Here is a 27168-nt window from a genome sequence, read left to right as displayed (position 1 = left end):
TGGGGTAAGATTCTCTAGGGGCACAACATATTGTGCGGTGAATAGGCAGATCATTGGAAAAATGGCAATTTTCACTTTGCACCATCCACTGCGTATTCATTTCTGAAAAAAAAATGTGGAGTCTAAATTCTCACTACACCCCTTGATAAATGCCTTTAGGGGTGTAGTTTCTTTTTTTAAATTCTTTTATTTTAATTTAAACACCGAGAAGATAGTTCCGACATAAACAGCACAGACATCGGCTCACAGGCCAGTAAGTACGATAACAATAAGTGCAAAGCAAGAGATACAATACACAGCTCTGACCGACATCTGCATCAATCCGGAAGAAACAGTAAATTTTATACATCCCGAACCAGCAGCCATGCATAAAAACGAAGAAGGACAGACTAGAAATATAGAAGAACAGAAAAGAAGGGGGGGGGGGGGCAGAGAGAAAGGGAAAGGGAGGTAGGGGAGGAAGCTGACCTCACACACATAAATCTAGGAAGCGCATCAGGAGGCCTTAATGGTCCTATACTCCACGGATGATTGGAATCGAATCCACTCACGCCACATTTGGATAAATTTGGCATGAGCCCCTCTCATTGATGTTGTGAGGTCCTCCATTCTCATGATCTCCTGAATCTTGCCGAACCACATGCCCACTGTAGGTGGACAGGTTTGTCTCCATAACACGGGAACACAAGCCCTTGCAGCATTCACCAAGTGGCCAACCACCGAGTGTCGGTACGTAGATAAGGGGACCTCACACAAATGGAGCAGGAACAGAGCCGGAGAACGCGATAGAGGAAAGTCCGCAAATTTAGAAGAATTGCGCAACACCTCAGTCCAAAAGTCTGACAGCTGCGGGCACTCCCAAAAGATATGCAAAATCGTGCCCACCTGGCCCCCACATCTCCAACACAACGGAGAGACTGCCGGAATCATTGCATGCAATCTGGAAGGCACCCTATACCAACGCGACAGGATCTTAAATCTTGCTTCTTGAATTCGGCTGGCCATGGATGATTTGTGTGTCATAGTAAACAGACGATCCGTCTGTTCTGCAGTGAATGTAAGACCTAAGTCCCTCTCCCAGCAACTCAAATATGAAGGCGTGGAAAGGGTAGAGGGGGAGATCAGCAGCGCATAGAGCCTGGACAATGAGTGGCGCACCGAGGTCGTGCCCCTGCATAGTCTTTCGAAAGGTGTGTAGTCTCGCGAATATGCCTGAGGGTTAGGTAGGGATGTAATGAAATGTCTTATCTGGGTGACCTGCCAGGCGGAAAAGGAGATGGGTTCTGACAAGGATAACAGCTGTGAACCGGTCATCCAGGCCGAATCCTGTATAACATTATCCGCATAGCCCTTGCCCTTGCCCGCCCTCAACCAGTGTCGGAAGGGGCCCCCCTCCTGTCCCGGTGGGAATGCCGGGTTGCCCAAGATAGGGAACAAGGACGATGGGGACGGAGAGATCTCCATACGAGGGAAGAACCGGGACGCGACCGCCAGGGTGGGCCCTATTGTCGGATGCATTCGAGCCGAGAGGGGGACATGTGTGCCTAACCAGGGCAGGGCCTGCAACGGGACCTCAAAAAAGGACTGTTCCATAGACACCCACTGTTTGATCCCCGTGTGCCTGAACCAGTCCAATATTCGTGCCAAATGAGAGGCCTGGTGATAGGAGACAAAATCCGGGAGACCAATGCCACCCTCACACTTGGCACGAAAAAGCAGGGACCGCGCGATGCACGCTGGTTTCCCCACCCATATAAATCTGTGGAGTAGGGACAACAGGGCTTGGAAGAATGGACGTGGGACATGTATCGGCAAGACCTGTAAGAAATCCGGGGCAGAATGTTCATCTTGAAAATGGCACATCTACCAAACCAGGTGAAAGGTGCCCGACGTCCAGGAATCTAAATCGCTCTTCACCCGTTGAAGAAGCGGAGGGTAATTCACCGCGTAAAGGCGAAATAGGTCTCCGGTTAGCCGAACCCCCAGGTATTTAAGGGAGTCCCTGGCCCACTTAAAAGAGAAGGACTCCGACAGCTCATCCACCAGGGACTGCGGGAATGAGATGTTGAGAGCCTCCGATTTCTGGTAATTAGTCTTAAAGTTAGAAAGTTTCGAGTATCTACTCAGCTCCGCTAACAGGTTGGGCAAGGAGATTCTGGGGGCAGTGAGAAAAAAGAGCAGGTCATCCGCATAGGCTGCCACCTTATGGCTCTGTCCTCCCAAGGAAACACCCGCTATATCCGGATTGGAGTGAATGTGGCACAAAAAAGGCTCCAAACACAAAATGAAAATTAAAGGAGACAAGGGACAACCTTGCCTCGTGCCGTTGGAGATAGCGAGCAAGGAGGAGAAGTGGCCGTTCACCTTAACCTGTGCCGTGGGTGAGGAGTAGAGACTCAAAATCCACTGCATCATATGGGAACCCAGCCCCACATGCGGCAGTGTAGCCAACATAAAATCCCAGTTGACCCTGTCGAAGGCCTTCTCCGCATCCGTAGAGAGGAAGCATGTGGGCAGGGACGTGACGGCCGCCTGATACATCAAATTAATAGCCCGCGTAGTGTTATCCCGAGCCTCCCTCAATGGCATAAAGCCCACCTGGTCATTATGAATCACGTCCTGTAATAGCGGAGTCATCCTGTGTGCCAAAATTTTTGCAAACAGCTTCAAGTCGACATTCAACAATGATATGGGACGATAATTCTGGCACAAGGATGGGTCCTTCCCTTTGGTTATCACCGTGATATGTGCCCTCAGCGTGTCCCTAGGGAGAGTCCTCCCCTCCGTGAGCGAATTGAATGCGTGTAGAAAATGAGGTGAAAGCAGTTCCGAACAGGCCTTATAATAGGGCAATGAGAACCCATCCGGGCCCGTCGCCTTTCCCGAAGACGAGTCTTTCAGTGCCCACGACCACTCCTCCTGTGAAATAGGAGCCTCCAGTGCGGCAGTAGCCCCCTGGGGGATACATTTCATCCCTGAGGACCGGAGATATGACTCAATCCTCTCCATGTGACCCCCTCCACCCGAAGGGGGGGGGGGCCCAGGAAGATTATAAAGAGAGTGATAATAGGCCCGAAAGGTCTCCGAAATGTCATGTGGAAGCTGCCTGTGCCGACCCTGTGGGGCCTGTACCCGAGGGACATAGGTGGGCATACGTGACTTCCTCAATGCCCTAGCCAGAGATCTACCCGGTTTGTAACTATACTCGTAAAAATGCCTTCTACATTTAACTAAGGAGGCTCTAGCTTTGGAAAGACAGAGTGAGCGAACCTGCTCTCTCAACTGCCCCAATTCCGCTCCCACCACCCGATCCTGCGTGACCTTATGAGACTGTTCCAACGTGTGTATGCGGTTCAGGAGTTCCCTGAGATGTGCCACCCGCTCCCGCTTCAATTTGGCCCCAATACGAATGAAGGAACCGCGCATCACACACATATGTGCCTCCCATACGCAAAGTGGGTCTACCCCTGACGCGGTGTTCGTAGCAAAATATTCAGTGAGATCCCTGTGGATCTTTGACACCACCGTTGGATCCTGCAGGAGCGCTTCATTCAGACGCCACTGCCAGGACCGAGGGCGCGCCTTCGGCAGAGTAAGGGAGAGAGTGATAAGAGCATGGTCCGAAAAAGTGATGTTATCTATGGAGGCAGATGCAAGGTCGGGGAGGTGAGAGTTACGTAAAAATAAATAGTCTAAACGGGAATATGAATTGTGAGGGGCTGAGAAGAAAGTGTAGTCCCTGGTCGAGGGATGCATGAGCCGCCATGAGTCGACCAGTTGGTGATCATGCAACAGCTGACGCATTCGACGATGTGCCGCTCTGGATAAGGACGAATTTCTCCTTGAGGAGTCTAGCGTGGGATCTAAAGTGGTGTTCAAGTCTCCCCCCCAGTATCAGAGTGCCTTCCAGAAAGTCATCCAACGCGACCAACACCCGTTCTAAAAATGCAACCTTACCGTTGTTGTTAGGGAGGTAGTACGAGGCCAGAGTGAACAAGGTGTTATCCAGCCTACCTTTCACAAAGAGGTACTGACCTGCTCCATCAGTGCGTGTCTCCAGATGTTCCCAGGGAAGAGAGTGAGAAATCAGGATGGAGACCCCCTTAGTCTTGGAGTCAGGGGATGTACTATGATAACCATCCGGGAAGTTGGAGTCGGCAAGTTTTGGTACGTTGTCGGACCGGAAGTGAGTCTCCTGTAGAAAGGCGACTTGCGCTTTTTTCTTCCAGAGGAGACGGAGAATGGAGGACCTCTTTTCAGGAATATTCAGGCCCTGAGCATTCAAGGAGACAATGGTTAAGGCAGACATGTTAAGAGGGGTAGGGGATGATAGAGGGAAAAAGGGAAACGGAGGAGAAAGAAAAAGGAAAAGACCCCTTCAAGGGGGCACAAAGATCCGGAGCAATGAAACTGCACTACCCCTCTACTAGCGGAGTGCAAAACCCCTCAACAACTCGTCGTGGGCTGTGTCGCCCTCAGAAGGAAAACCCACCGACCGCAACACAGCAACACGGGACCCTAGTGAGGAACAAAGAATGGCAGCGGCGCTACAGACACAATTCCTCAAATATGGTTATAGGAAAACTAACAATAAACAATGAAGCTCAGCGGAACCCCGGAACCACCCAATAAACTATCTCGCTACAACTCTCCCAGCCCTGCTTAACCATCTAGCTGCAGATCCCCACTTGTGCAACCCTTAGATAACATACTGAACAAAAAGTCCCGGTTAAATCCGCCAGTCAAGCCGTCCTGAGTATCTTCAGATGGTCACCTGCAGAAAAAAGGGGGGGTTAAGTGCAAACCACAGGCAAACAGTGGCCTATGCCCTCAGACGGAACACTCAGCATTGCCGGCATAAATGAAGGACAGTCAGTCAATGTGAGGAGAACGCCGTCCGGGGGTCCAAAAATTGCTCGGCATATCTCTGGAACGAGACGGGGTGGGCGCACATAATCCTGGTAAGGACCTCCCCTGGTGAAGAGTGCTTCCGGGGGTTCCGTCCAGTCCGGTATCCGCACCGGTTAAATCTCCAAGAACCGAAAGGCCTCCTCTAGGTCCCCCGGAGACCGGACAGCAAATGAATGCCCTTGTCTGCAGAGAATAATATGAAAGGGGTGTCCCCATCAGTAGGTGGCTCCCGCCGCCTTAGTGTCCTGCAACAGAGGGCGTACTGTCCGCCACATATGGAGGGTCAACCTGGACGGTGATCTCAGAACCCTCAAAGGGAACGGTCCCCTTCTCCCAAGCTCTCCGAGCGATATCTTCCTTCTGCTTGTAGAAATGAACTCTACATATGACATCCCGCGGGCGATTACCCTCTCTAGCCCGTGGGCCCGCCAACCTGTGAACTCTGTCCATTTCAATGGCCATATCACGTGGCCTGTCCAGGAGTTTGTTAAAAATATGCATTACCGCACCATATAAGCCATCCGGGGGCACAGATTCCGGAATGCCCCGTAATTTCAAGTTATTTCTTCTCCCCCTGTTTTCTACATCGTCAAGGTGCAATGAGAAGTCTCGCATTTGAGTGGACTGAGTGTCCATGGTGCGGGACAGTACGGAGATGTCCATAGTGTGGACCGAATTATGGCGCTCTAAGGCCTCTACCGGTGCGACCAGGGAGCTTACTTCCTGTGAGACCGCGCCAATGGCCTTATTGTGCTTATCTTCCAGGCGCGAGAGTCGTAGGTCCAAATCAGATTTGGTGGGGAGCACCCGCACCATCTCCCACAATTCCGCAACGGTCCGTTCCATGGAGAGCGGGGGGCGCGGGGAATGAGCCGTCTGATGATCCCCCAAACCCACTGGCGGAGTGGACGAACCCCTCAAAATTGCAGGCGTCCCCTGAGTAAACTTCTGAAAGTCTGGAGAGGGATACTGCTGCGAGGCGGCCTGACAAGGTGGCGCCGGGGCTGTACTTCCCTGCGATAACATGCGGTCCCCGCCCTGCCCTGCCACGTGTTGGAGATGGAGAGGAGGAAAATCTTCCGCCGGATCTGGGGGTACCGATCCCCGAAAGCCCACTGCTCCCTGCGCTACCTCCGTGGACATACTGATCGAGTCAGAGGCCCGGGAGCTGCTGTGCGGTCTTACCGGCTCAGCGGTGAAGGAGGGCGGCGAGCGCCCACGTGGTGGCAGGGTCCGGCTACGGCCTGAAGGAGGAATGGATGCCCGCGGCGGAGAAGCTCCGTCCTGAGTGGAGCGAAGGTACCGGCTAATGGATGTGGCGCCAGGAGTGACCGAGTGGCTCTTACAACTTCTCCCCTTTGTCATCATGTGCAGGGATCAGGTTAGTGAGCCCGTACGGGCGATTTACTGTAAGCGGGGTCCGGAGCTCCAGAGAAACACGTCCTCACGCCGCCATGCCAAAGCCACGCCCCCAGGGGTGTAGTTTCTAAAACGGGGTCACTTTTGTTTGGTAGATCAGTGGTTTTGCAAATGCAACATGTCGTCCGCAAACCATTCCAGTAAAATCTACGCTCCAAAAGATAAATACCGCTCCTTTTCTTCTGAATGCTCCCATATATGTAAACAGCTGATTATAACCACATATGGGGTATTACCGTACTCAGGAGAAATTTCTTTACAAATGTTGGCGTGCTTTTTCTTCTTTATTCCTTGTAAAAATGAAAAATGTTGATCTAAAACTACATCTTGTTTTTTTCATTTTCATGGCTTAATTCTAATTAATTCAGCAAAAAACCTTTGGGATCAAAATTTTCACTATACCCCTAGATGATTCCTCAGGGGGTGCAGTTTCCCAAATGGAGTCACTTTTGGGGTGTTTCCACTGTACTAGTACTACAGGGGCTCAGCAAATGTGACATGGTGCCCAGAAACCATTCCAAAATCCAAATGGTGCTCCTTCCATTCTGAGCCATACCGTGTGTCCAAACAGATGTTTATGACCACATGTGGGGTATTGTTTTACTCGGGAGAAATTGCTTTACAAATGTTGCGGTGCTTTTTCTCCTTCAGTCCTTGTGGAAATGAAAAAAAAAAAAATACCTAAACCTACATTTTCTTTGAAAAAATGTAGATTTTCATTTTTACGGCCTACTTCCAATAAGTTCTGTAAAACACCTGTCGGGTCAAACTGGTCACTGTACCCCTAGATAATTTACTCATGGGGTGTAGTTTCCAAAATGGGGTCACTTGTTGGGGATTTCCACTGTTTTGTCCCCTCAGGGGCTTTGCAAATGCGACATGGCCACCGCAAACCATTCCTGCTAAATTTGAGTTCCAAAAGCCAAATGGCGCTCTTTCCCTTCTCAGCCTCGCCGTGTGTCCAAACAGCCGTTTATTACCACATGTGGGGTACTGTTTTACTCGGGAGAAATTTCTTTACAAATTTTATGGTGCTTTTTCTACTTTAGTTCTTTTGGAAATGAAAAAAATTAGCTAAACCTACATTTTATTTGAAAAAATTTAGATTTTCATTTTCATGGCCTAGTTCCAAACATTTTTGCAAACAAACTGGCAGGTCAAAATGCTTGCTACACCCCTAAATAAATTGCTCGAGGGGTGCAGTTTCCCAAATGGGGTCACTTTTGGGGGGTTTCCACTGTTTTATTTTCACAAGACCTCTTCAAAGCTGACATGGTGCCTAAAATATATTCTAATAAAAAGTAGGCCCAAAATCCACTAGGTGCTACTTTTGCTTCGGAGGCCGGTGCTTCAATCCAGTTGCACACTAGGGCCACATGTGGGATATTTCCTAAAACTGCAGAACCTGGGCAATAAATATTGAGTTGCATTTCTCTGGTAAAACCTTCTGTGGTACAAAAAAAAAATGGATTCAAACTGAACTTCTGGAAAAAAATAATGAACTTTGTAAATTTCACCTCTATTTTGCCTTAATTCCTGCGCAATGTCTAAAGGGTTAAGAAACTTTCTAAATGCTGTTTTGAATACTTTGAGGGGTGCAGTTTTAAAATGGGGTGACTTATTGGGGGTTTCTAATATCTAAGGACCTCAAAGCCTCTTCACAACAGAACTGGCCCATGTAAAAATAGCATTTTGAAATTTTCTTGAAAATTGCTGCTAAAGTTCTAAGCCTTGTAACGTCGTAGAAAAATAAAATGATGTTCAAAAAACGATGCTAAACTAAAGTAGACATATGGGTGATGTTAATTAGCAACATTTTTGTGTGGTATAACTGCCTGTCTTACAAGCAGATACATTTAAATTTTGGTGTTTTTCACAATTAAATACTGAATGTATCAGCCAAATTTTGCCAGTAACATAAAGTCCAATGTGTCACGAGAAAACAATCTCAGAATCGCTTGGATAGGTAAAAGCATTCCGGAGTTATTACCACATAAAGTGAAACATGTCCGATTTGAAAAATGAGGCTCTGTCTGGAAGGTCAAAAGTGGCCAAAGAGGGAAGGGGTTAAACAACGGTGACAAACGGAAATCATTTTCATCGGATCCGTCACATTCGAATTCAATGTTGATGCAAACGGAAACCTATGGTTTAGATGTGAACGAAGCCTAAGGCCTCATGCACATGACCGTAGCCATGTGCACGGCCGCGATTTTCGGGTCGGCCGGCAACGGAGTGTCAGCTGGGAGCCGCCCGCCGCCATTATTTTCAATAAGCCTGGACCACAGAACACGGCCATAATAAGACATGTCCGTTCTTTCTGCGGTCCAGGCTCTCAGGCCATGCACGGACCGTGGAAACCACGGTCGTGTGCATGGCCCCATAGGAATGAATGGGGCTGCATGTCTCCCGTGGATTTTCGAGGGAATTACGGCCGCAAAAGCACGTTCGTGTGCATGGGCCCTTAGGTATTTTCTTTCTCACAGTGCTCTGCATCCCTCTATTTTCTCTTTGCTGCACCAGATAACTTATCTTTCTTAGTCATATTAACGCCTCAGAATTTTGTCCAATCAGAAGGCAGAATTTAAGGGGCCTGTCTGTATTTGGAAGCTTGGCATAGTTACGTGTCAGATATTTCAAGGCTCAGTATATCTAAATTGTGCCATTACTATTACTAGGTGCCAACATCATTAGTGACCTTAAACTTAGATATGCACGCACACTTTCTGTATATAGTCACCCAAATATATACTCATGCATACACATATACATTCACATGAAGATGTATGCATATATATATATATATATATATATACATATACTCACCGATGCATAAACATATATACAGTCACACTAACATACACTTAAAGAATCTTTATCATTAAATGTTTTTATTTTATTTTATAATCGATTGTGCATCTTTAACTTCCTATTATAGTATAATAATCATTTTTTACTTTGCAACCTGTCTTTATCATTAAATGTTTTTTTTAATTTTATAATCGATTGTGCATCTTTAACTTCCTATTATAGTATAATAATCATTTTTTTCTTTGCAACCAGTATATTCACCTATCTATCCCGTGTTGCTATGTTGCATTCCCCCAGTATACAAATCCTGTGTGGACCGTTGCCTAGTAAAATCCGTATACCCCCACTCCTTTGCTTTATATATACCTAAAGATTGGAGTCTGACACACCGAAAATAAATAAAAAATATATAAATTTATTGAATCAAATATAAAAACATAACAAACGCATTAAAAACATAGAGATAATTGCCACAGTGTGACTGGTGCAACTTTTTGGCGCCAGACAGTGTGGTTCCTGATATGGGTAAGATATTCTGTTCATTGTGCAGAGTTTAAACATGGTGTATTTATTATTGTTACATCATTTACTGAACCCAGGGCCGCCATCAGGCGGGTATTACTGGTACTCCCGTCGGGGGCCCGGCCACATGGATGAAGTAAAGGGGCCCGCCGGGCTGCCGTCGCCCCCCCCTCGGACTGTTGCCCCCCCTCGCAACGCTCACGGGCCCCCCCTCGCAAATCTCACGGGCCCCCCCTCGCAACGCTCGCGCCCCGCCCCTACTAACGCCCCCGGCACCCCCTAGCAACGCTCGCGGCACCCCCCTAGCAATACTCGCGTCACCCCCTGCATACCTGTTGTAGCTTCACTGGACGGGGAAGATGCAGCATGTGCTGAAGCTCCGTGTGGAGATCCCGCCCCCCAGCTCCTCTACACTGCCGAACGGACCTGCAGGCTGGTGAGTATGTTCCCCTATCCATCCTGCTTCCCATCCCCCTGACCCCATTTTAGAATGTATAAAGTTGATTAAAATGTTTTTTGGTATTTTTTCATTTTCCTAGCGTTTTTTTTGCCGGCGCAGATATCTAAAAATCACGGCAAAACCGTGTGGTTTGTGCCGCAATTAAGAAAATTGCATAAAAAAAGGATACAAAACATGAAAAGTGCTGTTAGGCTATATTCTCACAGTGCGGTCAAATCACGTTTTTGCCGCGATTTAGCAAAAATTGTGGCAAAAAAATGGGATTTCACTGCACTGTGTAACTAGACTAAGGCCTTATTCAGACGGCCGCGTTCGGTCCGTGACATACGGAGCGTGTATCGGCCGTATTTCCCAGGCTGACCACAATTCATGGAGCCGGACTCCTAGCATCATAGTTATCAGTGTTGCTGGGAGTCCTTGCCTCTCCGCGGGAATACTGTCTCATACTGTAATGATGCTTTCAGTACGGGACCGGGGACAGTATTCCCACGGGAAGGGAGGGACTATGATCATAGATAACTGTGATGCTAGAAATCCGGCTCCCTGAACTGTGGTCGGTCCGGGAAATATGGCCGATACACGGTCCGTATATCGCAGACCGAACATGGACGTCTGAATAAGGCCACTTATTTGTCTCCTGTTTTTGGTGCGGATTGCGCACCGAAAATTCACTACAAATTACAATATAAGGCCTTATTCACACGAACGTGTTATACGTGCGTGATATGCGCGTGATTTTCACGCGCGTCGCACAGACTTATGTTAGTGAATGGGGCCGTTCAGACTGTCAGTGAATTTCACGCAGCGTATGTGCGCTGTGTAAAACTCACGACAAGTCCTATACTTGCCCGTGTTTCGACACAGCACGCACCCATTGAAGTCATTGGGTGCGTGCAAATCGTGCACGGCACACGGAAGCACTTCCGGGTGACGTGCGTGATTCGCGCTACAGTAGATAAAGAAGTGAAGGGAAACATAAAAGCCCCTCCTTTACTCTGTTGTAACATCAAAACAGAGTAACGCAGCCACGCACCATATACAGATGCCACACTGAACTTTTGCTCGCGCAAAATGCAGCGTTTTTTGCGCGTGCAAAACGGACACGTTCGTGTGAATAAGGCCTAAGGTGATATTCAGACCAACGTGTGTGAAAGAACGGCCATTTTTCGTGGCCGATTTGCAGCCGTGCGGGACCCGTTTTCACAGACTTGAGTCTATTGAGGGATCCCTGAAAACGCACAAAAATAGGACATGTCCTATTTTTTTACAGGCTCTTCACACGGTCTGTTAGAACAACAACCGTGTGAATAACCCCATAGAAATACATGCAGCCGTGTGACGGCCATTAAAAAAAACCTCCTTCACACGGACGATTAACACGTTAATCTGTATAAGCCCTAACTCATGTGAATGGGGTTTGTCAAAACCCCATGCACGTGCAGCATTTCACCCCACAAATATTTTTTTTTTCAGCTTCCCAGTACATTATGCGTTACAATAAATGGTGCCATGAAAAACTACAACTTGCACCGCAAAAAACAAGCCCTCAAGTAAAAAAAATTATAGCTTTTGGAAGGTGGAGAGGAAAAAACAAAAGTTAAAATCCAAAAAATGGCTGAGGAGGGAAGGGGTTAAATAAGCTGCATGCCTATTAGGGTATGTTCACACAATTAGCAAAAACAGTCTGAAAATACGGAGATATTCAAGCGAAAACAGCTCCTGATTTTCAGAAGTTTTTTAAGCAAACTCGTGTTTTTTACGGCCGTTTTTGGAGCTGTTTTTCTATAGAGTCAATGGAAAAACGGCTCCAGAAACGTCTGAAGAAGTGACCTGCACATCTTTTTCGCGGCCGTTTTTTTATGCGGCAGTTGTAAAAAGAATCGGAACACAAAGCCGTTTTTTTATCATTTAAATCAATGGGCAGATGTTTGAAGGCGTTCTGCTTCTGATATTTCGGACGTTTACGGCCAAAAAAACGGCCGAAAATAAGCTGTGTGAACATACCCCAATGTTGCAGAATTGTAACGTATTTCATCCTTTACAAGGGTTAATTCGCTGTAAATCTCCAGCAAATTCTGTAACGCACACGTTGAGGAATTTGGTGCACAAAATCCGCATCAAAACCGCAGGTAATTCCGCAGGTAATATCTGCACGTGCTAGTGCGTTTTTTGATACGTTTTTAGGTGCGGTTTTTACTTTTTGATGCGTAAATAGGTGCAGGTTTTATGCTGCAGATTTTTTTATTATTTTTTAAACTAGTCAGAAACAATTCACAAGCGGAAACGCAAGATAAAGTGACATGTATCATATTTTCAAATACGCACCGCAGGTCAATTTTTGTGCAGAAAATGCGACATGTAAATGAGATTTCTTGATCTCATTTATTTTGCTGGTCCTGTATTACACTGCGGATTTGCCGCACGAAAATACCCGCGACAAATTTGCACGTAATAAGTATCGTGTGCATTTGGCCTAACAGAGATTTTTTTAACTCCCACTAAGGCCCCGTTCACACTTGTTGGATTTGATACGGATCCCGATGACATGCCGATGATTTTGCATCCTATGCATATGAGGTTTCCGGAACCCAGTTCACAGGCTGTGAAAAATGTTCCACGTGTATTTTTTTTCGCACCATGACAAGAAATCCGCCACAGCAATAAGTAGCATGCGACTTATATTACATGGAAAAGCCGAGGATGAGCAACTTTGAATGACAATGGGACTTAGGCCTTGTTCACACGGCTTTTTGCAGGCAGAAAAATCTGCCTTGAAATTCCTTCAGGCTTTCTCTGCCTCCCATTGATGTCAATGGGAGGTCAGAGACGGAAATGCCTGAAGAAAGGGCATGTCGCTTCTTTCTCGCGCGGGTAAAAAACGCCTTCGCCTCCCGTTGAAATCAATAGGAGGCGATTTCAAACGTTTTTTGCTGTGGTTTCCGCTGAAAAAAATGTGGTAAAAAAACTCTGTGTGAACAGGGCCTTATTCTCGTGCGGATCTGCTACACGCTACTAGCATCTGCGCCAGGAATCAAAGGGAAAGCCTCCGATTTTTGCTGTGGAAAAACACATTGAACTTTAATGGCAACGTAAGAGCGAAACATTAGTGCTCCTTACATCCTCACAAGTGCTTCCCCCTCCCTTCCCCCTTCCCATCGTGTTGTAGCCCTAAGTTTATCGTGTACGTCAGGATATCTCCTACCTTACAGTATAAACAACGTAGACGATAATTCACAGGGCTCCATTATGTCCTTTTAGCCTCCGTCGGGCTGGTAGACGTCGGTTTACCTTCTTTTTGAAGGATGGAATATTGTAGTAGACTTTGTTATTCCGTAGTCCCCAGGCAGCATCACAAGTGATCTACCCGTGGACATTGTCCCTGGGAAAGCTCCTGACATCACTGTCCATATATGTAAAGTGACATCAGGGGATTCTCCAGGGCCGGAATCCCTGGCCAGAGTGTTGCCGACGCTCCGGCCGTGTACTCAGGCTTTGCAAAGCTTCGGATGTCACTTTACGTATATGGACAAAAGGAAAAGTGCCAGAGTCCCTGGGCAGAGCGCTAGTAGAAGGCTCCAGCCCTGTTCATGGGCAGTGACTTCAGGAGTTTCCCCTGGGCCATTCCCCGGGTGACGTATCCCACTATATGCCATACAGTCGGATACGTTTTAGCTAAATAGATCAAAATCCGCAGCATTAACCGGTCACTGCCGGCTCCATGGTTTCCTTCACTGTAATTGAAATCAGCACCAAAATCAGTTAATGTGAATAACGTACAAACGTGAGTGCCACAATTTCCGTTGTCCACCCCCAGACATCTTGGCTGTATGGGGCCCAGAAATTCCTGATGGCGGCCCTGACTGAAACACACGATGCTCATATACATTTGGCTGCTGCAATTATTTTTCAATGTATAGTTCCAATTCTTAATAGGGGAGTAGGCTTCTTAGTTCATCTGTACACCTATTTACACATATAGGTATACTCTTACTATGTATTATATAGTCCTGCCTCTCTTTGTCATACAGCGCTTTCTTTTGTATTGCAAATTCTGGTTGTCTATCCGCACTGTGGCAATCATCTCTATGTTTTTAATGTGTTTGTTAGGCTTTTATATTCGAGTCAATAAATTGATATCTTTTTAATTGATTTTTGGTGTGTTAGACTCCTATCTTTAGGTATATGTTTCGTTTAGTGGGGTTTTTCACCGTTACCACCGTGTCTACTATGGGCCTGGATGCCCCTATCCCTCTAGACATCATACATCAATAGGGATGTATATTTACAATGAATACTCTAGGGATTTTCTTGGTGTTCTACATTTAGGTACAGCACCCTCCTTTGCTGTGAATACATATTTCTTCTTGTCCTGCTCAGTATGCACGCTTCCGTGGTCCTCCTGAAGTACTCTCTGCTAGTTAAATCAGTAAAGACGATGCTGAGAATTGTGGGAACTAAGGGTAGCGGCGTCCGCGGACGCTATACTGGCAGACGCAGTGTGATACCGCCCCCTCAGCCAATCAGGATCAATGAGTCTGAATGGATCAAACAATACATAGACATGAGGAAAAGTCCAGAAAAAACGGGCTTAAAAGGTAGAACAAGCAGTCAAAATATATTGTGACATCATTTTATGACTAACACATTTTTTTCCTTTTTGAAATGAGAGGTACACTTTGGGCTACACTTAGGGTTTTTGTATCGCAACTAATTTAAGTGAAATGGGTTGTCCCTCCATTAAATATCATATTCATTGCATAGATCATAAAAAATGAATAATGTTTTTCATTTACATACTGTTAAAAAAATTTATTTAGTAAGCAATTAAGACATTTAGTAACGTAGTTTGGCAACACCAGCAGCCAATAGAAAGAGCTTTCTTTTTTGCTTGTCAAAGGAAAAAGCAGTGACTTCTTCAGGGAAAATAAAAAGGGACTCTATCTCAGCTGTCAGAGGGGGAAGGAGATTAATTCTGTTTAGAAGCCCTCCCCCAGCAGCACAGATTAGCAGCAGCACCAAGGTAGACACATAAGCAAAAAGAGATGAGAAACATATTTCTATATGCTTGAAACACTTTAAAACAGCTATTAACAGCATTTCAGGACTTTTAGTATGAAAGGATTTGTGGGATAACCGAGAAAATAACGAAAGAGACCCTGGTAGTTGACAGGTAATGATTATATCAAAAGAAAAACAAATGTGCCAAAGCACAATAAATCCTATTCCCAACTACCAATAGAATGATTGAATAGATATAACCTTTAATAGTCAAGTTAAAAGAGCCACAATGGAAACATACAACATATAGTGGGTTAAAAGTTGCACAAAGTTGGCTAGCACACCACTTAACCCCTTAAGGACCGGGCCGTTTTGCACGTTAATGACCAAGGATTATTTTTTGTTTTTTCACGGTCGCATTCCAAGAGTCGGAACTTTTTTTTTATTTAGTCGACATGGCCGTATAAGGGCTTGTTTTTTGCGGGACGAGTTGTATTTTGTAATTGTACCATTTTTAGACGCTTATAATATATTGATTAACTTTTATTAACTTTATTTTAGGAGAGAATTGAAAATAAGCAGCTATTCCAGCATTAATTTTCACGGTATAAATTTATGCCATTTACTTTGCAGCGTAAATAACATGTTAACTTTATTCTATGGGTCGGCACGATTACGGGGATACCAAATATGTAAGGGTTTTATATGTTTTCCAACGTTTGCACAATAAAAAGCCTTTTAGAAAAAAATTACTTGTTTTTGCATCGCCGCATTAAAAGAGCTGCAATTTTTTTATTTTTCCGTCGATGTGGCCGTATGTGGGCTTGATTTTTGCGGGCCAATGTGTAGTTTTCATTAGTACTATTTTGGGGTACATAGGACTTATAGATTAACTTTTATTTCATTTTTTATGGGGGGGAATGGGAGAAAAGAGAAAATTTTGCCGTTGTTTTTTTGCGTTTTTTTTTGGACACCGTTCATCCGGCGGTTTCATTAATGTGTTCATTTTATTGGTCAAGTTGTTACGATCGTGGGGATACAATATATGTGTATGTGTTATTTGTTTTGTCACTTTTACTAAATAAAACCACTTTTTGGGCAAAAAAAGTAGTTTTATTTGATTTTCACTGTAATTTAGTTTTATTTTTTTTCACAAACTTTATTTAACTGATTTACATTTTTTTTTTTTTGTCCCACCAGGGGACTTCACTATGCGATCTGCTGATCGCATATATAATGCTTTGGTATACTTAGTATACCAAAGCATTATTGCCTGTCAGTGTGAAACTGACAGGCAATCTATTATGCCATGCATCTGGCACGGTATAATAGGCAAACAGCCAGGGCAGGCCTGGGGGTCTTTGTTAGATACCCGGCTGCCATGGCAACCCGTTGGCAGCCTGAGATCGCATTCGTGGGCCGCCGATGGGTGACAGAGGGAGCTCCCTCCCTCTGTCAATAGATTTAAATGCCGCGGTCGCTATTGACTGCAGCATTTAACGGGTTAAACGGCTGAGATTGAAGATTTCTTCAATCCCGGCAGTTGCAGAGGGAGCTCAGCTGTCAGTCACACACAGCCACAGCTTCTGTGCCCGCGCGATCTCCATCACGTACATGCACGTGGGAATGCGGCAACAGGCTTCATTCCCCGACGTACATGTACGTGAAAATGCGGGAATGGGTTAAATGAGGTATACGTGACTGTAACATAGGTGTATGTCTCATAGACACAATGTGACTCAAGATCAGCAGCTGCAGACTGCTGTATCATCCATTGTGTAGCACTGGAATTAAAGTGCGGTTACTAGCCAGACATTCACGCGAGATCACGCTCTGCAGCGATTAAGTCAAACACAAACTTTACCGAAGTGTCGGGATTGTGAATAGACATCGCGTCCTGGCTGGAGGTGATGTCTATTTACTGTCAAGACACTTCAGTAAAGTTAATGTGGGTGTATGTGACAGCACAGCATGATCTCGCTAGATCACGCTGTGCTGAATACAAATGGACATGAATAGAGAGAAGTGTATGACGCTGATTGGTCAGCGTCATACACTCCTCTTTACAACGCCCACTTGGTCAAAAGTTAAAAAACGCCCAGTTGGGCATTAAGAAACAAATTAGCAAAAATGATTGTTTTTCAATATAAAAAACAGTGTTGTTATCTACATTACAGCGCCGATCACATTATGTAGGAGATAGTGCACTTATAATGTGGTGACAGAGCCTCTTTAATGTGCAGTGCATATTGCAGAGTGAAAATTGTAATTTTCCACAGATATGCCATTTTGGTGCCCAGCTTTTGCCATTGCCAAACACCTGCTCTCTGTTTATTATAGTGTTTTACCTGGTTTGAGAAACACTCTACTTGTGGGCCTGTTTTTTACCTGTAGAACAAGCAGGCAACAACACACCGACTTCAATTTCAAAGGTAACTTTTTAGTTTATTCACCACTTGTAGATATTTGACGTTTCGCTGTGCAGCCTTTCTTAAATTAGTTGTCTAGCCCCTAAAAATTGGTGGTCTATCCTATAGGATAGGCCATCAATATCTAATCATTCGGGGTCCGACTGCTGTGACCCCCGCCGATCAGCTGTTTTAAAGGTCACTCCGTCACTGCTCACACTGTGAATTTAACTCCTTAACGACCGCCCACCGTATTTTGATGGCAGGCGGTGCAGGTGCTTCGTCTACAGCGACGTCTTTTGGCATCGCTGTAGAAGAGTCTAATGAGCGGTCCTGTGAGCGTTCATCCTCTAAACAGGAGCAGTAACTTACAGCTCCTGAACTTAGAGCAGCCTGCTAAATACAGCTGGGGTCAGAAAATGTTACGACCCCAGCTGTTGATCGTAACCCCCGTAACTCTGTGATCGCTGCGATCCGTGACCGCTGCATGATCAAAGGGGACTCCCCTCTTTGATCTCGTCATAGGAGACCTGGTGATGTTTTCAAAGCCTGGGGAAACCTAGAAAGTACCCCAAGGCTGTCTGTTCAGTTTGCCTGCTGTTAGGGCACACTATGTGTCATAGTGACAGTGTAATATATTAGCATACAGGAGTATGCTAATAGATTATAAGTCAAAAATAAAGTTGTAAGTAAAGTTATCCCTTAACCTCTTCCCAACATTTGCCGTATGGGTACGCCATGGAAAGCCATGACTTCCTGCAAATTGCCGTATCCATACGCCAAATGTTTTGCATCGTCTCAGAAGCTGAGCCGGTGCCATCATTGCCGGATCTCAGCGGTATCTTACAGCTGACATCCGGCTGTAATGGCGGGGACCGAAATTAGCTTTGATCCCCACCATTAACCCCTTAAGTGCAGCGCTCAAACGTGATCGCTGCACTTAAGGTGTTTGCAGCTCATCGGAACCCCAGCAATGAAATTGCCGGGGTTCCGGTGGCTGCAATTGCAACAGGAGGCCTAATACTGGCCTCACGGTCTGCCTAGCACGGAAGCCGGTCAGGATCCGCCCAGCGGCGGAGCCTGATCGGCTTCCGTAGCAGCCGGCAAGATGGCGCCGGCTCAGGAGCTGATCCGGCGTCATCAGCGGTGGAGGTCAGCTGTATGTTACAGCTGACATCCACCTGTAACGGCAGGAAATGGATCTAGCTCCGATCCCTGCCATTAACCACTTTGATGCAACAATCGAAAGCGATCGCTGCATCTTAGCGGTTGCTAGCAGATCGCCAGCCCCGACAGGCCTTCAGGACTGGCGACTTCTGCTATGGCAACAGGAGACACAATGGCCTACTGCTCTGCCATTACGGAAGCCGATTAGGCCCCGCCGGGAGGCTAAGCCTAATCGGCTTGCTGTCAGTGAATAACTGACAGATCTAATACATTGCACTACGTAGGTAGTGCAATGTATTAGAAAAAAAACATCAGACAGTTGGACCTTCAAGTCCCCTAGTGGGACTTGAAAAAAAAGTGTAAACAAAGTGAAAAAAATAAAAGTTTCAAGTAATAAAATAAAACACAATCGCCCTTTTTCGCTTATCAAGTCCTTTATTATTGAAAAAAAATAATAAACTATAGGTATTCGGTATCGCCGTGACCTGAGATATCAAAATATTATATTATTTATTGCACGCGGTGAACAGTGTAAAAAAAACGTAAAAAACTATACCAGAGTTTCTGTTTTTTGGTCACTTTGCCCTACAAATATTGGAATAAAAAGTGACCAAAAAGTCGCACTTAACCAAAAATGGTACCTATAAAAACTATAGCTTGTCTCGCAAATAACAAGCCCTCATACAGCTCCGTTGACTAAAAAATTATGGTTCTCACAACTTGGCGACAGAAAAAAATACATTCTTTTTACAAAAGTAAGTTTATTGTGCGAAAAGTTGTAAAACATAAAAAAATTCTATAAATTTGGTATTGCTGGAATCGTACTGACCCTTCAGACTAAAGTTAACATGTAATTTATAACGCATGGTGAGCGCTGTATGAAAAAAACTATGCCAGAATTGCGATTTTTTGGTTATCTGGCCTCCCAAAAAATAGGATAAAAGGTGATCAAAAAGTTGCACGTACCCCAAAATGGTACCAATAATAACTACAGCTCGTCTCGCAAAAAAACAGCCCTCATACCACTACTTCTATGAAAAAATAAAATGAGTTATGGCTCCAATAAGTCAGGAAATAAAAAATATGCAGTTGTGCAGGTCCGAGGGGAACATTTCTTCTGTTTGAAGGGTGGAGCGTCTGGCAGACGCCGATACACCATTATACTCCTCCAAAACTTCATTCAGCGATTGTGAGAAAGGCCTTGGTTGGGCCGAAACGTTATAAACGCCTATCGCTTGCATTAAATAAATTCTGTTCTATAAAATACCATTTGGAATGAATGTAAATAAATAATTCTTCCTTGGAAATCAATACAGTCGAGTGTCCTTGGAGTGCTTTTGGGTTTATTCTATACATATATCAGTGCAACACCGGCCTGTGCAGAAAGGATTGCTTCACAGCGTAACACACATCTATGGATCATTTTATAGTTTTTTTACCCCATTATTATACCACCTGACTATGCCCCTGATGTACTCTGCCCAGCTTACATGTACCCCCACATTATAAATGGAAACAACAGCAATACTCAAACAAATCTACTACCAAGCAAATCCGCTATCCAAATGGAGCTCCCTCCGCTCTGAACCCTACAGTGTGTCCAGACAGCAGTTTTCTTCCACATATATGGCATAGTCATACCCGGGAGAACTATTTTAACAATTTTTGGGGTGTGTGTCTCCAGTGGCATAAGCTGGGCATGACATATTTGCCACTGAAATGCCATATCTAGGAAAAATATTAATTTTTAATTTGCACAATCCGCAGCCCAATCATTTATGGAAAAGACCTGTGGGGTGAAAATGCTCACTACACCCCTTAATAAATGCCTTGAGGAGTGTAGTTTCCAAATAGGGTCACTTCTCAGGGGTTTCTTTTATTATTTCACATCAGAGCCTCTGCAATTGTGAACCAATACTTGTAAATCGCCAAATTAGGCCTCAATTTTACATGGTACGCTTTCACTCCTGAGCCTGATCGAATATCCAGGCAAAAGATTAGGGCCACATGTAGGGTGTTTCTAAAACCGGGAAACACCGCATAATAATTAGAGAGCTTGTCTTCTTATGGTGGCACAAGCTGGGCACCACATATTGGCATATCTATAGAAAAAAATCCCATTTTCACTCTGCAACATCGAGTGCACACTAATTTCTACAAAACACCTGCAGGGTTAACATGCTTACTACACCACTAGGTAAATGCATTGAGGGGTGTAGTTTCCAAAATGGGGTCACTTCTGGGGGGTTTCCACTGTTTTGTTCCCAAAGGTGACCAGAAACCAATCCAGCAAAATCTGCACTCCAAATGGCGCTCCTTCCCTTCTGAGCCCTGCCGTGTGCCCAAACAGCAGTTTATGACCACATATGGGGTATTGCCGTACTCAGGAGAAATTGCTTTACAAATGTTGGGTTCTTTTTTCCTTTGTTTGTAGATTAAATTACATTTTTACTCTAAAGCTACATCTTATTGAAGAAAAAGGATTGTTTTTATTTTCACTGCCCAATTCTAATAAATTCTATGAAACATCTATGGGGTCAAAATGCGTACTACACCCCTAGATACATTCCTCAAGGGGTGTAGTTTCCTAAATGGAGTCCCTTTTTGGGCGTTTTGGCCTCCGCAAACCATTCCTGCTAAATGTGATCTCCAAAAGCCAAATGGCGCCCTTTCCTTTCTAAGCCCTGCCGTGTGTCCAAACAGCCGTTTATTGCCACATGTGGGGTGTTGTTTTACTCGGGGGAAAATGCTTTACAAATTTTGAGGTGCTTTTTCTCCTTCAGTCCTTGTGGAAATTAGAAATAATTAGCTAAACCTACATTTTTATTTTCAGGGCCTACTTCCAATAATTTCTGCAAAAAACCTGTGGGGTCAAAACGCTCACTATACCCCTAAATAATTTCCTCAATGGGTGTAGTTTCCAAAATGGGGTCACTTGTAGGGGGTTTCCACTGTTTTGTCCCCTCAGGGGTTTGTAAATGTGACATGGCCTCCGCAAACCATTCCTGCTAAATGTGAACTCCAAAAGCCAAATGGTGCTCCATCCCTTCTAAGCCCTGCTGTGTGTCCAAACAGACGTTTAGTACCACATGTGGGGTATTGTTTTAATCGGGAGAAATTGCTTTACAAATTTGGTGGTGCTTTTTCTCCTTTAGTCCTTGTGGAAATGAGAAAAAAAATCGCTAAATTTACATTTTCTTTGAAAAAATGTAGATTTAAATTTTCACGGCCTTCTTCCAATAATTTCTAGAAAAAACCTGTGGGGTCAAAATGCTCACTAAACCCCTAGATAAGTTCCTTGAGGTGTGTAGTTTCCCAAATGGGGTCACTTTTGGGGGATTTCCGCTGTTTTGGCACCGCAAGATCCCTTCAAACCTGACATGGTGCCTAAAATATATTGTAATAAAAATAAGGCCCCAAAATCCACTAGGTGCTCCTTTGCTTCTGAGGCCGGTGCTCCAGTCCAGTAGCATACTACGGCCACATGTGGGATATTTCCTAAAACTGCAGAACCTGGGCAATAAATATTGAGTTGCATTTCTCTGGTAAAACTTTCTGTGTTATAAAGAAAATTGGATTAAATATTAATTTCTGCAAAAAAAAAATGAAATTTGTAAATTTCACCTCTACATTGCTTTAATTCCTGTGAAAAGTCTTAAGGGTTAAGAAATGTTCTAAATGCTGTTTTGAATAATTTGAGGGGTGAAGTTTTTAAAATAGGGTGACTTTATGGGGGTTTCTAATATATAAGGCCCTCAAAGCCACTTCACAACTGAATTGGAATGTGAGAAATTGCTGCTAAAGTTCAAAGCATTGTAACGTCCTAGACAAATAAAAGGATTTTCAAAAAACTATGCCAATCTAAAGTAAACATATGGGGGATGTTAGTTAGCAACAATTTTGTGTGTTAGAACGGCCTGTCTTACAAGCAGATACATTTAAGTTGAGAAAAATGCTAATTTTTTAAATTTTTCGCAAAATTTTGGTGTTTTTCACAATTAAATACTGAACATATCGAGCAAATTTTGCCAGTAACATAAAGTCCAATGTGTCACGAGAAAACAATCTCAGAATCGCTTGGATAGATAAAAGCATTCCGACGTTATAACCACATAAACTGAAATACATCAGATTTGAAAAATGAGGCTCTGTCAGGAAGGTCAAAAGTGTCTTAAGAGGGAAGGGGTTAAAGGGATTAAAAAAAAAGAAGTGATAAATAAATTTAAGAAAAGTCCCCAAAAAAAGGTCATTATTATGCATAAAATATATTTTGTTGCCCCTACATTACATAAAAAAACCTACGTATATTAGGTATCTACTCGACCGTAACAACCTAAAGAATTAATTTAACATGTTATTTAGCGAGAAACGTGAACGGGATAAAAAATAAACAAGAAAAACGATGCCGAGAATCGCTTTTTCCTATATTCAAGCCTTAAACATACATTTTTTTCTATCCCCAAACTGTGAGAAAAAAAAATACTATTTCTCCCGCATAAAACACGGCTTCATACAGCTACGTCAACGAAAAAATTAAAAAGTTATGTCTGCTGAAACACAGAGAGGCAAAAACAGAAAAATGTAGCTGGTTATTACGGCTTTTTCAGGGCCGGTTATTAAGGGGTTAAGGTGGTTGTTTTCTAAGCAAGATATGTATGGTCAAGATAGGGGGGTCTGAGTGCACTGAAGGGAATGTGTGGACCTGTATCACATGATAACGTGTTTAATATGTAGTTCAGTCTTGGATGAAAGGTATGGAGAGCGAAGAAATATGTGTAGTCTAGTGTTAAAGGATGGAGAGGAGATGTCTTCAGCGGTCAACTAATGTTAAAATTTGCAGAGGTTTTTTAATTATTGTCAGTTCCCAGTATGAAAGGTATGTCTTCTTTGCGGAAGAGTCGAGTAGCAGTACTAGTGGGTCAATTAGGTCACCTCCCAGAATCAGGATGCCTTCTATTAAAGCATGAGCTATAAAGGTTTTCTATAGTCATGAGGAATTCCTGCCAGTAGTCCTTTGATAAAGTTATATTAGCCATCTTCATCTATCAGGGTATCTTGTAGAGTTAAAGGTATGTGCTTAGCAATGGCTATTGCCAATCCTCTGAAACTTTTGGGGGGTGAGAAAGAATGGAACCATTGGTTGAAGAAAGCGCTTTCGTAATTCAGTGTTGCGGTTGAAGTGGGTTTCCTGCAGAAGTAGTACCGTATTTTTCGGACTATAAGACGCAGTTTTTAGCAAGAATAAACTTTTCTAAAAAGTCCCTGCGTCTTATAGTTGGCAGTCAAGGGACCTGGCAGCGCCGGGCACCCTGACCACTTCCTTACTTAACCCCTTCACGATCCATGATGTGCTGAGCCCCCTCCATACATTGCAGATGTCAGATTCTGGCACGCTGCTCTAACGACCGGGAACTGCGATCACCCTGTTCCTGGTCGTTTAGTTAAATGGCACGGCATTTATAGTGGTTTTCTCATGAAGAACATTTATGACATATCCACAGGATATTAGAAGAAAGGACTGCAGCACTCAGTTATCCAAAAAATGGAGAATTTATTCACCAAGCATAAAAACTGCAACATTTCAACCCCAATAGGGTCTTTATCAAGCATAGCAATAATACATCAGTGCACACCTTTTATACCACCTGTGATATGACATCACTTCCTGTATACCCACAACAATAATAACGTTTACTGAACACTCATAACACATTGTTACATAGAAAAAATTCCTACATAATATCCCCACATCATCATATTCAAATTTAGTGGAAACGCTATTGTAGATCGCCAATGTAGTACCTGTAAAACAGTCTCCAAGGGCAGAGTTGGTCTCGTATGTATCTGTTGTTCTCATTGCGCATGTCCGGAAGTGCTAATTTCTTCAATTTCCGGCGTCAGCCGTTACCATAGAAGCACATCACAGTCTTATTCAAGACTGCGCGTGTCCGGAATAACAAATTTAGGCGTCTGTTGTTACCATAGAGGCACTTCACCATCTTACGCTGGACTGCGCATGACCGGAAATACTAATTTCATCAGTCTCCGGCGTCTGCCGTTACCATAGAGGCGCATCGCAGTTTTACTCAAGACTGCGCATGCGCGTGCGCATCAGGCCGGGTAACACATAACCCCACCAATAAGAGAACTATTAGACATCAATAAATCGACTTTCACAAATAAAGAAATGCTCTGCGTGTGTCATCTTCTTAACACAAATGTAGTGACATGAATATAGATCACCTGCAATTACAGGAGAGCAGCATAATAAACATTTGTGATTTCTATACAACAGTACAATAACAAGAGAAAATATAAAACTTTCAACTATCCACAGTTTTATAATGAGACAGGCAGAGAACCATAGTACAAGCCACTAGGGGAACTAATAAAATGTGTAAAAAAAAGAAAAAAAGGTAGTTACATTTTCAGGAGTTTAAAAAAAAATGTAAAAGTTTAAAAAAACAGCCCTTTTCCCATTTTTCCCCAAGCACAATGTAAAAATTAAAAAATTGGTATCGCTGTGTCTGTAAAAGTCTGAAACTATTGCAATATAGCATTATTTGACTCACAGAGTGAACAGCGTAATTTTTTTTAATTTAAAACCCCAGAATCGTCTTTTGGTCACCATAGCGCTAAAAAGAATGACATAAAAAGTGATGAAAAAATCATATGTACCCAAAAAAATGGTGCTAATAAAAACTACAGCTCGTCCCGCAAAAAATAAGCCTTCACAGCGCTCAAACAATAGAAAAATATAAGTTATGGCTCTCAGAATGTGGTGAAACTGAAGAAATTTGTTTTTTTTAACCAATAGTTTTTTCTTTGTAAAAGAAGTAAAATATGAAATTTTTTCCTATTTTCTGTTGTCTAAAACCTGGGTGTGTCTTATAGTCAGGTGCATACTATAGTCCGAAAATTACGGTATATCTATTTTCTCTCTTTTGAGCTGAGCTAGAATTTGATAGCTTGCAATTGGTGAGTTGAGGTCCCAAGAGTTGTAGGTGGGTATCTGCAGCACTGGGTTTTGCATAGACATTTGATTATAGACAGGTATGAAATATGAGAACTTTAGCTTTTGGCCATGGAGTGAGACAGGAGGTAAGAGAAGGAAGATTGGGGTGGCATGTCCCACAGGACAATTGTGGGATTGTAAAACAATTATAAGGTGGCACATAATGTCCACAATGTGTGGACCTATCTATGAATGCTTAGTGAGCACCGAGTTGCTATGAGTCCAATGATTTTGATTTAACCCCTTAACGACTGGCAAATACGTCTTTTCACGGCAGCCCTTAAGGGTACTTATGGCAGAGCCCCGCTGTGTCATAAGCCCGGCACGGGTGTCCTGTGCCGGCTAAAGTGGGTGTCGGGCAGTCTAAAGACAGCCGGGCACCTGCTCTAACGGGCGGGATGTATTTCAACATCGATCTCACCCGTTTAACCCCTTAGATGCATCACTCAATAGCAAGCGCAGTATCCAAGTGGTTTGGGAGGGAGTGAGCTCCCTCTCTCACCCTACCGGCACCCTGCAATGGCAATCGCAGGGTGCAGATGGCTTCTATTGCAGCCGGGGGCCTAACAAAGGCCCCCAGGTCTGCCTGTAGTGGATGCTTGCTAGGCCATGATCGCATAGTGAAGTCTCTTAGTGGGACTAAAAATAAAGTTATCAAAAAGTTTAATAAAGTCGATCCCAAATAAAAAAAAAATGAAAAACCCACTTTTTCTCTTATAAAATACTTTAACCCCTTGAGTACCCAGCTCATTTTGGCCTTGAGGACCAGACCCATTTTTTCAAATCTGACATGTATCACTTTATGTGGTAATAACTCCAGAATGCTTTTACCTATCCAATTGATTCTGAGATTGTTTTCTCGTGACATATTGTACTTTAGTTTAGTACAAAAATTTGGTCGATAAATATATTGCTTATTTGTGAAAAACACCAACATTTAGCGAAAATATGAAGAAATTATGATTTTTCCAATTTTAAATGTATCTGCTTGTAAAACAGATGGTAATACCACACAAAATAGTTACCAATTAACATCTCCCATATGTCTACTTTATGTTTGCATCGTTTTTTGAACATCCTTTTATTTTTCTATGACCTCACAAGGCTTAGAACTTTAGCAGCAATTTCTCATATTTTTAAGAAAATTTCAAAAAGCGATTTTTTCAGGGACGAGTTCAGTTCTGAAGTGGTTTTGAGTGCCCTATATATTAGAAACCCCCATAAAACACCCCATTTTGAAAACTGCACCCCTCAAAGTATCCAAAACAGCATTCAGAAAGTGGTTCAACTCTTTAGGCGTTTTACAGGAATTGAAGGAAAGTAGAGCTGAAATTTTCAAATTTCATTTTTTTTTACAAAATTCATATGTAATACATTTTCTTCTGTACCACAGAAGGTTTTACCTGAGAAACGCAACTCAATATTTATTGCCCAGATTCTGCAGTTTTTAGAAATAT

General features: G+C 43.7%; 1 protein-coding gene across 2 annotated transcripts in view; it reads left to right on the top strand.

Annotated features, from left to right (window-relative positions):
- Nucleotides 1-27168, top strand: part of CCND3 (cyclin D3) — a 171355-nt gene that overhangs the window by 57373 nt on the left and 86814 nt on the right. The window contains exon 2 of one of the 2 annotated variants that reach the window (XM_075853593.1): nucleotides 17462-17553. The exons of the other annotated variant lie outside the window; for it this stretch is intronic. The gene's annotated coding sequence lies outside the window, so the exon portion shown is untranslated. The remainder of the gene's footprint in view (nucleotides 1-17461; nucleotides 17554-27168) is intronic. 2 annotated transcript variants of the gene reach the window in all.

The sequence above is a fragment of the Rhinoderma darwinii genome, chromosome 2 (assembly GCF_050947455.1).
Source record: "Rhinoderma darwinii isolate aRhiDar2 chromosome 2, aRhiDar2.hap1, whole genome shotgun sequence".
NCBI classification, from domain to species: Eukaryota; Metazoa; Chordata; class Amphibia; order Anura; family Rhinodermatidae; genus Rhinoderma; species Rhinoderma darwinii.
Note: the sequence above shows the minus strand (reverse complement) of the source record. Positions and strands in the feature narration are given on the sequence as shown.